Here is a 9,910-nt window from a genome sequence, read left to right as displayed (position 1 = left end):
TATTAGACATGGCCTTAAATTCAGCTTCAGCGACAGCCATCCTATACCCAGCCAAACGTCGAGGCCTGGAATGAAAAACAGTGCGCCTGTTGGTGTGAATTTTGTGTGTGACACCTTGTTTTGGGCTGACATCACTATAGGACAGTAACAAAAGTTTCAGGTATTCTCTGATAATGTTCTCAAGAATGGGTAAGTATCAGTCGTTTGTAGGACGCTCATCACTGGGGCAGAAGCCCCGACTCAAATGACCCACTATTACTTGCTTGGATGCAGGATCATACAACTGATTGTTTCGAAGATCGATGGCCAAATTATTGGCTTGTAAGAAATCTGCTCCTAGAATGAATTGTTTCAAGCTTGTGAGGTGGAATGTCCATATATATACATGATTTCTCAACTTGGTGCTGCATGTTGTGGTACCATATGAATAGATGTGGATCTATTGGCAGCACTCAAGGTCGGAGAAGCGTGAGTTGAGTGCAAGTGTGGAGGAACTGGAATCACGCTCTCCTGAGCGCTCAAATCAACAAGGTATGAACAATTTGAAAATTTATTTGTAGCAAACAATAATCGACCAGCAACAACATTTATTGGAGGTGGCTTAGGAGGTTTCCTGGACGGAGGTAACTTGCGAGGAGGTTGAACAAAGGTGCATGGTCGCAACGATAGGCCTTTTGCGATGAACGCGACACCACCCTTTTGCACCTCCGACGAATCCAGTTTAGAAGCTGAGATTTCATCTTTATAGCGATCATGACTTCTTTTGATGCAACTTGTTGATCAGCTAAGACAGCCAACTCACGCGGGTCAAGGGATTCCAGGACTGGAGAGAAGGTATGAACGGGCAGAGCTTGGTAAAAGGTCCACAAAAAATAGTCCAAAACAAAATGCAAGGCTCGTGTCCCCCGCCATGCTAACATATTGTCCATCAACTCGTTGGGACTCCTACTCTCTAATGGAGCCATGGACAACAATTTGCGAGCCGTATGGTATGGAGAGAGCGTGAAGGTGGTCAAGAGGCGATCCTTGACAATTTTGTACTTTGTTTTGCCGGGAGGATTAGAGGTGACATCAACCACTCGTTTGGCAGAGTTGTGATCCAAGTCGGCCACAAGATAGCGGTATCTAGTTTTGTCCACAGTAATTTCCTTTAAGTGCAAACTGAGACTCCGCCTGCTCAGACCAAATTTGTTATCTCTCTCTTAAAGGTATCTGATATTGTGCGTTTTCAAAAGCATTCTTGAGCTTCGTCCCAATCCAGGATTTAGGGTCAATTGCGGTGACCGTAGAGTCATAACATGCGTTTTGAGAGCACCTTCAAGCCCTCGAGAATCCAGGCTAGTTAGAACAATGATGTCCAGATCATGGTCATTTGAAAAGACCAAGTCCTGAACGTTATTTGCTCTGGTGGTTACATCAACATGCTGAGAGAAATTGCGCAAGATCGCAAACTCATCCAGCTTTTCGAATGACTGAGATGTCTATTTCAAAATGGGAATATACCCATCGGGACTAGCCTCCTACTCTACGAGGCTAGCTGGAAAATTGAAGTTCCCTACAAAGAAAACCTTTGAGCAAACTGCCTGGTTCTACTCATTTCCTATGAATTTGAGAGTTGACAAGAACGAGCTTACTGAACAAAAGGGGGGCCTATATATCGTCACAATGGACAGATCAAGGCCTTGGACGTCGTTTTTACGATGAGGGAAAAATGACAATTATATCAGGTAGTAAAGTTATGTTTAAGGGGAGCACGTGGGCAAGGTCGTCAAAGCGAGCCATGTAGCGAAAGGCAAATGGTTCGAAGATAGCTTATCTCCACAAACGTAAAGGTCTGGACGGGCAGGGTGAATAAAGGTCTGTGTCGACACAATGGTTTAGAATCAAGACGAGTATGTCGTGAGATATAGGAGTCTTGCGATTGACTGGTTTAGGAAAGGTTTTCTTAATGCCGAGTAGGAAAAGTTTTACAACTTTGGCGTTGCAGGGCAATGGATATTTTTTTTGTTTTGGTTTGGCTTTTCATGGGCTTTTCTAACCGCTACAGGGAATGTAATCCCCAGTACTATTGAAATGAAAGGTTATAATTCGTCTATTTATTACCTTTCAATCTTTATATGATATTTGGTCTACCAACGGAATTTGAGTTGGCAGACCGAGCTAGTCCTTGAATGTAGGGTTGATCTGGAATGCTATCTAAAAATTGGTCCAAGTCTGACTTGAAAGATGCTACCGGATCAACAAGGCCTACGTATTCCCTACGAGTATTAGTGGCAAGTAAATTAAACAATGAAGGAGCCCGAGAAAGAAGAGATGTGGACTTCATTGTTCGAACTAGCCTGGATGCTCGAAGGCTTGAAGGTGCTCTCAAAACACACATTCAGCCTCTACGGTCACTAGAATTGACCCTAAATCCTGGGTTGGAACAAAGCTCATGGATACTTTTGAAGACGTACGGTAAAAGATACCTTTCGGACCTTCTCTGGACACTGTACAGTCCAAACTTCTTTATCCTCTCCCATAATGAGAGCTCTCTCAATCCTGTGATGTTCCTAGTGAAACATCTTTGGACTTGCTCGACCTTTTGCAAACCTGCTGAACTCATTGGGGCCCAAATGGGTCAAGCATATTCAAGATAAGGCTGGACAATCGACTTGTCAGAGTTAGCATCGTGATGCTATGTCCGGACTTAAACGTCCAATATATCCAACCACACATTTGAAAAGCCTTCCCCACCTTCAACTGGATATGCTCATCAAAATTTCCATTATTTTGGAGGACTAGTCCTAAATCTTTCATAGATGAGACCTGCTCAATATCTTTACCTCCATTATCTACGATTGGAGTATTTAAAGGAGTTGACCCGAAGGTCATTGAGCGGGATTTCGTTCTGTTCAGGCCCATATTACTCTCAGTTACCCAAGAGTAGATTCGATCTAAGTCCTTTGCAAGGCTAATGGAATCTTGGCCATTCCTACCAGAAACCAACTTTGTATCGTCAGCATAAGAAGAGAGACTGGCAGATATACTATGCTTTTAAAGCGGGACGACGACAACTATAAACAGGAGGGGCCCTAAGATCGAACCCTGGGGAACACCTGACTTGACATCATGTATGTCACTATGGGATCCCTCAACCTTAACCAATTGCTTCCTACCAGAAATGAAACTTTTTAACTAATTGAGAACCTTGCCTTGGATCCCAATCTCATGGAGCCTGTTAACTAAAAGACATTGTCTACCTTGACAAAGGCCTTGGCAAAGTCGAGATAAACTACATCAACTGATTCATGGCTCTCTAGTCCCTCAATAACCTACTCAATATGATCAATCAGTTGGGTAGCCGTGCTAAAATGCGCTCGGAACCCATGCTGGCTAGGAGGAAGGACTTCATGAACAATTACCTCACCCTCAGGAATGACCGCAGGCTCACCCATTTAAGCTGTTACGGTAGCAACTTATGCTGTAACTTAAATACCGCAAAGAAGCTTGGACTTGACTAGCCTGAGTTCGAACCAGGATTCGCTAATTGGAAAGCAGATGTTCTACCAATACGGAAGGGCCAATTTAGCCGCGATCTTGTCCCCGAGTTTTTCAAGAAGATCGGTTTGATTCCGAATTAACACCTCAGTTTGATCCTCCATGAAGTCCTTGAAGGATTGACGCATGTCTTGGGCCACTTGCAAAAATTGAGCCAGGAGTTCCTGGTTGGCCTTCCGGACATTGTTGGTTGGAGAAGCAAGGGGGAACTGAGAGGATCAGCTTGGGAAAGCAGGTTGAGGAGGGGTTGGGCCTACTCAGAAGAACCACCAGTTAATGATGACAAAGGGATCTGAAAGGAGCAAGGAGGCAGCGGCAGGTCGGAAATTCTCGAGAAATTTAAACAACCTATATTTTCCACTCGAAAAGTATAAATGCCATAACATGCCAAATGTCGATCTTGATAGTAATACAATATGCCATAATTAGGTTGCACTAGCTCTTTGTTCGACCATCTGGCCGTTTTTATTCACTTTTACGTTTTGTACCTCAAGTAACATTTTAAAAATTTACTTTCTGTCCCAAATAAACAATGATGAGCAAAACCTCGTGTAGTTTCTGTCGACCCACTTCACTCATCTAACCATACGAGAGGGCTCAGCACAACTAAGCAATCGACTTGTGCAGAGTTACCCTTGTGATACTGTTTCTGGACTGAAACGTCCGATAGATCCAACCACATGTTTGACAAGATTTCCCCACCATCAACTGGATATGCTCATCCAACTTTTCATCATTTTAGATTCCTACGCCTAAATCAATCATGGACGAAGCCTGCTTAATATATTCCCAACATTAGATGTGGAGCAGGATTTAATTTCAACTTTTCCATTCTTTTTTCAGACGACAATGATTCACCTGTGACTCTTGCAGGTGACTATCAATATGTTATAAAAATCAGTTCTTGTCAAGAAATTATTCATTTACTTGCCAATACATCAAGTGTCAACATGAAGGTTCTTCTACATCTGGCTCTTATTTTGACTTTGTCTTCAGTTTGGATGGAGGCAGAGGGCAAAGGTAAAATTTGCTCTTTATTACAATGATAGCAAAGCAATCAATGAGATTTTTTTCTTTCCAGCTTGTAAACTCAAGGGAGTTAATTGCATGGGTTATAGGTTGGATTTTTCTATGGCCAGTAGTGCTGACGAGTGCGAGATTGATTGCAGGCGTGTTGGAAGGTTTTACGGACGAAAAGCCAATTATTACTCTGTCTTATACACAGGCTCATCCTTGAGGGGGCCAAGTTTTAATTGCAAATGCTATGCCACTTGTCGCATTCAATTAAATTCTGCAAGTGAGGTGCATGTAATTGATGACAAAGACGTTTCTAACATTTGTGAGACTGAGGCTCGATTCAAATTTTGATCTAATACTTCATCTATTTCTGTTCAAGTAACTCCAAATCCAAAATAAAGACAAACCATTCAGATGGATCTTAAACAGTTTTCGTGTCATTTGTATGCATGTCGCTTCAATTACTTTTTTACATCATATCCGAGGTATATGGCCATTATTATATTGTTCATGATAATGCATTTTCAGCTCCTGCTCGCTTGGCTCCTGCTCATGGTATGCATTTGTTTACGTGCTAAACTCAGGAGAAAAGAAATACACTGCTTATTCACCTAAAAACTAGCCAAGTGCTTCATTGGTGACCCCGATGTGATTGTTCCTTAGCGTTTCTTGGATCAACACGCATCATGGAAAAGGAAGGCTTTTGCATCTCTGGATAAAAGTGATTTTCAATCAGTTTCGGCGGTTTCTTTGAAACTTCCCTCCTTTTGGTCTTTGCAACCAAAAGTTTGGTCTGAGCAGGCGGAGTCTCAGTTTGCACTTAAAGGAATTACTGTGGACAAAACTAGATACCGCTATCTTGTGGCCGACTTGGATCACAACTCTGCCAAACGAGTGGTTGATGTCACCTCTAATCCTCCCGGCAAAAACAAGTACAAAATTGTCAAGGATCGCCTCTTGACCACCTTCACGCTCTCTCCATACCATACGGCTCGCAAATTGTTGTCCATGGCTCCATTAGGAGATAGGAGTCCCAACGAGTTGATGGACAATATGTTAGCATGGGCGGGGGGACACGAGCCTTGCATTTTGTTTTGGACTATTTTTGTGGACCTTTTACCAAGCTCTGCCCGTTCATACCTTCTCCCAGTCCTGGAATCCCTTGACCCGCGTGAGTTGGCTGTCTTAGCTGATCAACAAGTTGCATCAAAAGAAGTCATGATCGCTATAAAGATGAAATCTCAGCTTCTAAACTGGATTCGTCGGAGGTGCAAAAGGGGTGGTGTCGCGTTCATAGCAAAAGGCCTATCGTTGCGACCATGCACCTTTGTTCAACCTCCTCGGCAAGTTACCTCCGTCCAGGGAAACCTCCTAAGCCACCTCCAATAAATGTTGTTGCTGGTCGATTATTGTTTGCTACAAATAAATTTTCAAATTGTTCATACCTTGTTGATTTGAGCGCTCAGGAGAGCGTGATTCCAGTTCCTCCACACTTGCACTCAACTCACGCTTCTCCGACCTTGAGTGCTGCCAATAGATCCACATCTATTCATATGGTACCACAACATGCAGCAATCACATTCACGCCTGCGCCAATCACATTCAGGTATGACTAAAACATGTACTTTGGCTCGACAACTTTATTCCTGGCCGGGCATGACCAATGAAATTCAGATGGCTATTGCCAAGTGCCCTGTCTGTGTCGAGTTGCTTCCTTCTCACTCCCCAGAACCGCTTAAACAAGCCCTTCCACTGACCTATTTGAGGTCGATGGGATTCACTTTCTCTTGTTGGTGGATCGCTTTAGTGGCTATCCCCTTGTTGCTCGACTGAAATCCTTAAGTACCACAACCATTTGTGCTACTCTCCTTGATTGGTTCTACGAATTTGGATTTCCTAAGTGGCTCAAAAGTGATAATGGACCTCAGTTTTGTGCCAAATTTGAAGACTTTTGCCAGGAATATAGTATCAGACACGACACCTCGTCGCCGTACCACGCCCGCACCAATGGTCTGGCTGAAGCGGCCGTTAAATCTATGAAGCATTTGCTCAAAAAGGTCAACGTGCAAGACAAAGCCTTCCGTGTTGCCTTGGCTGCTTGGCGGTCAACGCCTCGGGCCGACGGATTTAGTCCGGCCTTTGGTTTTTTTGGCAGACATCTCCGTTGAAATCTGCCTGATGTTCGTGCCTCTTCACCCCCCCACGCAAGCTCCCTCGAATTCACTAATGCACGAAAATCCACTCGTGACGCCACGGCCTTTTATGCTGGTGGTGTGGATCTTGTCCCTCTTTCTCCGGGGGATGCCGTTCTTTATCAGTCTCCGATTGACAAGAATTGGTCGGTCGGTGGTACGGTTTTGCGGATCTTCCCATGGTCGTTCTTATTTAATTGAGACTAATTGAGACTTTTTATTCATTTGACACACTTATCTCAGCTACTTTTAAACACGTGTGTTTACGAAAAAATTGTTCCTTTGTCGCTTTGACAAAGAAAAACATGTCTAGATTTCTTGGCATTTGAGCAAACACTTAACCAAAAAATATAGCCACAGCGGGTAGTTTACTTGGTGTTTGGATCATAGATATGCGTCTGATTGCCGCCAATTTTTGGAATCAACAACAGAGCCGTTCATCCCTGGTTTGTGGACGAAAACAATGTCATTGTCATCAATTACAATTTCTCTGTTACAACTATGTTGTCATTGGAAATAATGATTTGAAATGTAATCAATGTCAGGATATAAGGTGTGCTTCAAGTCAAAATGAGCTTGTTCTGAATATACCAAGTGTGACATTTTATGTTCCCAAATATGTTTTGTGACATTAATTTTCTCCCACCAGTTGGAAACAATTACATGATTAACTCGAAAATAATGAAATGTAGTTTTCCTCATTTGATCATCAGCCCTTCTAGAAAGAAAGCGTGAGGTTCTCTTTTGTTTGTTACCAAGTCAGATGGCAGCTCTCTCGCTCGGCCTTCCATCTGATTGATGGGTGTCACTAAATACCGCAAAGAAGCTTGGACTTGACTAGCAAGGGAGCAAACCAGGATTCGCAAATTGGAAAGCACATGGTCTACCATTACGGTACACCAGCAGGCCTAATCATTGTCTGAGCTCGGTCTTTTTTCTCGCATTAACAACGGTGATTAAAAATCTATGTGAATTCTTTAGGATCTAAGGTTACATACAGTAAATCACAAAAGTAAAAGCCCCTTCAAGAACTTCAAGAAGATGTTCTCCAGGGCGATGGTCCGATGGTTGTCGGGAGTGTCCTTGGGCCCCTTCTTGTGAATGAAGATGATGGCTGAAGATGGAAGAAGGCAGAACGGAGGGCGAGGCTGAAGCGTTCTTGGAGGAATGGCTGGGCTTGGGTCCGTAGAAGTGAAAGTTGGAAAGGAGAGACCCCAGATGTTCAGGGTGCTTTGCTCTTCATCTTCTTGAAGGCTATGTCAATCTTGGGTTCCGTGAAGGGCTGCAAACGGGATGTTCTTCTAGCTTCTAGGCAGCCCTGGACCTCATGCAATCATGTTTCCAATGTTGATACAAACACTTCTTGACAGTGGAGGAGGAATTTACTCACGGGAATCTCCGAGTTGGTGGAGGGCTTTTTGGCACGTTTGTGCAAGCCCGCCATCCTGGACGAGGCCGATGAAGAGACGAGGTTATCCACTTCCAACGTTTGGTGGGCTGACTCGGCGCTCCTCAGACACTTGTGATATGCAATTCTTGCAATCGCATATTGCTCCCAAGTCTCCGGTGAATGACTCGTTTTGGCACTTCGTAGTTTTTGGAGCATTTGACCATTCAGCTCTCTTAAAACACACTTAAAATGCAAGTTCGGAAAACGGCCTTTCAAATCGTCATGACTGCAGGTAATAACGCATTCACTAGAATTATGAAGACAGTACATACATACAAGAAGCAATCATTAAAATTATTGACTTTTCTTGAAGACTTTATTGAAGCAGATCAAGAACTGCTGCGTTGAGGCTTTATTGATTTTTTTAAATTTTGAGTGATTGTTTACATATGAGCACTTCAAATTGTTGAAAATCAAATATTAAAAAAACTGCATTTTTAGAGGTTTGTTTGTTTTGTTTGTTACGAAGTCAGATGGCAGCTCTCTCGCTCGGCCTGCCATCTGATTATTGGGTGTCCCAATTGAGGGATATTCCAGCTTCGTCATCACAGCCCAACATTAGTTATTACCTTCACCCTCGGGAATGACCGCAAGTTCGCCCATTTAACCTGTTAAAGCAGCAACTCGTGTTGTAAGTAAATACCACCAAGAAGCTTGGACTTGGCAAGCCTGGGATCGAACTAGGATTCGCAAATTGGAGTGCAAATGCTCTACCAATACGGTACCCCAACAAGCCCTGCATGTATAGAGGGTTCTAAGTAACGTCAAATAACGTTTTGAGCTAATACAAGATAATGAGACGTAAAAGAAGTTTTTAATTTTGTGGTACTGAAAAAGAATATTAACTCTATGGGAGTTTAAGATTACATATTACCGTACCATCTTTGGGATTTCAAATTCCATGTGGGTAAAGTACCCATCCACAAGTATGTATATGACAATTTTGATATGCCTAGCTCATTTGGACTCAAACTAGTTCAAAGAATTTGTTAAAGATCTAGCAGGTCCAAATATGTTTTACCAGGAACATCGAGGGTATGAGAGAGTTATCGTATCGGAATAGACTTGAAAGTTTGGGACTGTACAATGTTCAGAGAAGGTACAAAAGGTATCTGATATTGTGCGTTTTCAAAAGCATTCTTGAGCTTCGTCCCAATCCAGGATTTAGGGTCAATTGCGGTGACCGTAGAGTCATAACATGCGTTTTGAGAGCACCTTCAAGCCCTCGAGAATCCAGGCTAGTTAGAACAATGATGTCCAGATCATGGTCATTTGAAAAGACCAAGTCCTGAACGTTATTTGCTCTGGTGGTTACATCAACATGCTGAGAGAAATTGCGCAAGATCGCAAAATAGCTACTTCGAACCATTTGCCTTTCGCTACATGGCTCGCTTTGACGACCTTGCCCACGTGCCTCCTTAAACATAACTTTACTACCTGATAGAATTGTCATTTTTCCTCATCGTAAAAACGACGTCCAAGGCCTTGATCTGTCCATTGTGACGATATATAGGCCCCCCTTTTGTTCAGTAAGCTCGTTCTTGTCAACTCTCAAATTCATAGGAAATGAGTAGAACCAGGCAGTTTGCTCAAAGGTTTTCTTTGTAGGGAACTTCAATTTTCCAGCTAGCCTCGTAGAGTGGGAGGCTAGTCCGATGGGTATATTCCCATTTTGAAATAGACATCTCAGTCATTCGAAAAGCTGGATGAG

The 9,910-nt window shown here is 43.0% G+C and overlaps 1 long non-coding RNA gene across 1 annotated transcript; it reads left to right on the top strand.

Moving 5' to 3' along the window:
- The first annotated feature begins 4,374 nt into the window (after positions 1-4,374).
- Positions 4,375-5,055, top strand: LOC131890363 (uncharacterized). Its single transcript, XR_009374302.1, has 3 exons — positions 4,375-4,413; positions 4,484-4,560; positions 4,622-5,055. It is a non-coding gene; the product is annotated as an uncharacterized LOC131890363 (long non-coding RNA).
- The last annotated feature ends 4,855 nt before the right edge of the window (positions 5,056-9,910 follow it).

Source organism: Tigriopus californicus, chromosome 11 (assembly GCF_007210705.1).
Source record: "Tigriopus californicus strain San Diego chromosome 11, Tcal_SD_v2.1, whole genome shotgun sequence".
NCBI classification, from domain to species: Eukaryota; Metazoa; Arthropoda; class Copepoda; order Harpacticoida; family Harpacticidae; genus Tigriopus; species Tigriopus californicus.
The sequence above is the reverse complement of the archived record's forward strand: the minus strand, read 5'-3'. Positions and strand labels throughout refer to the sequence as shown.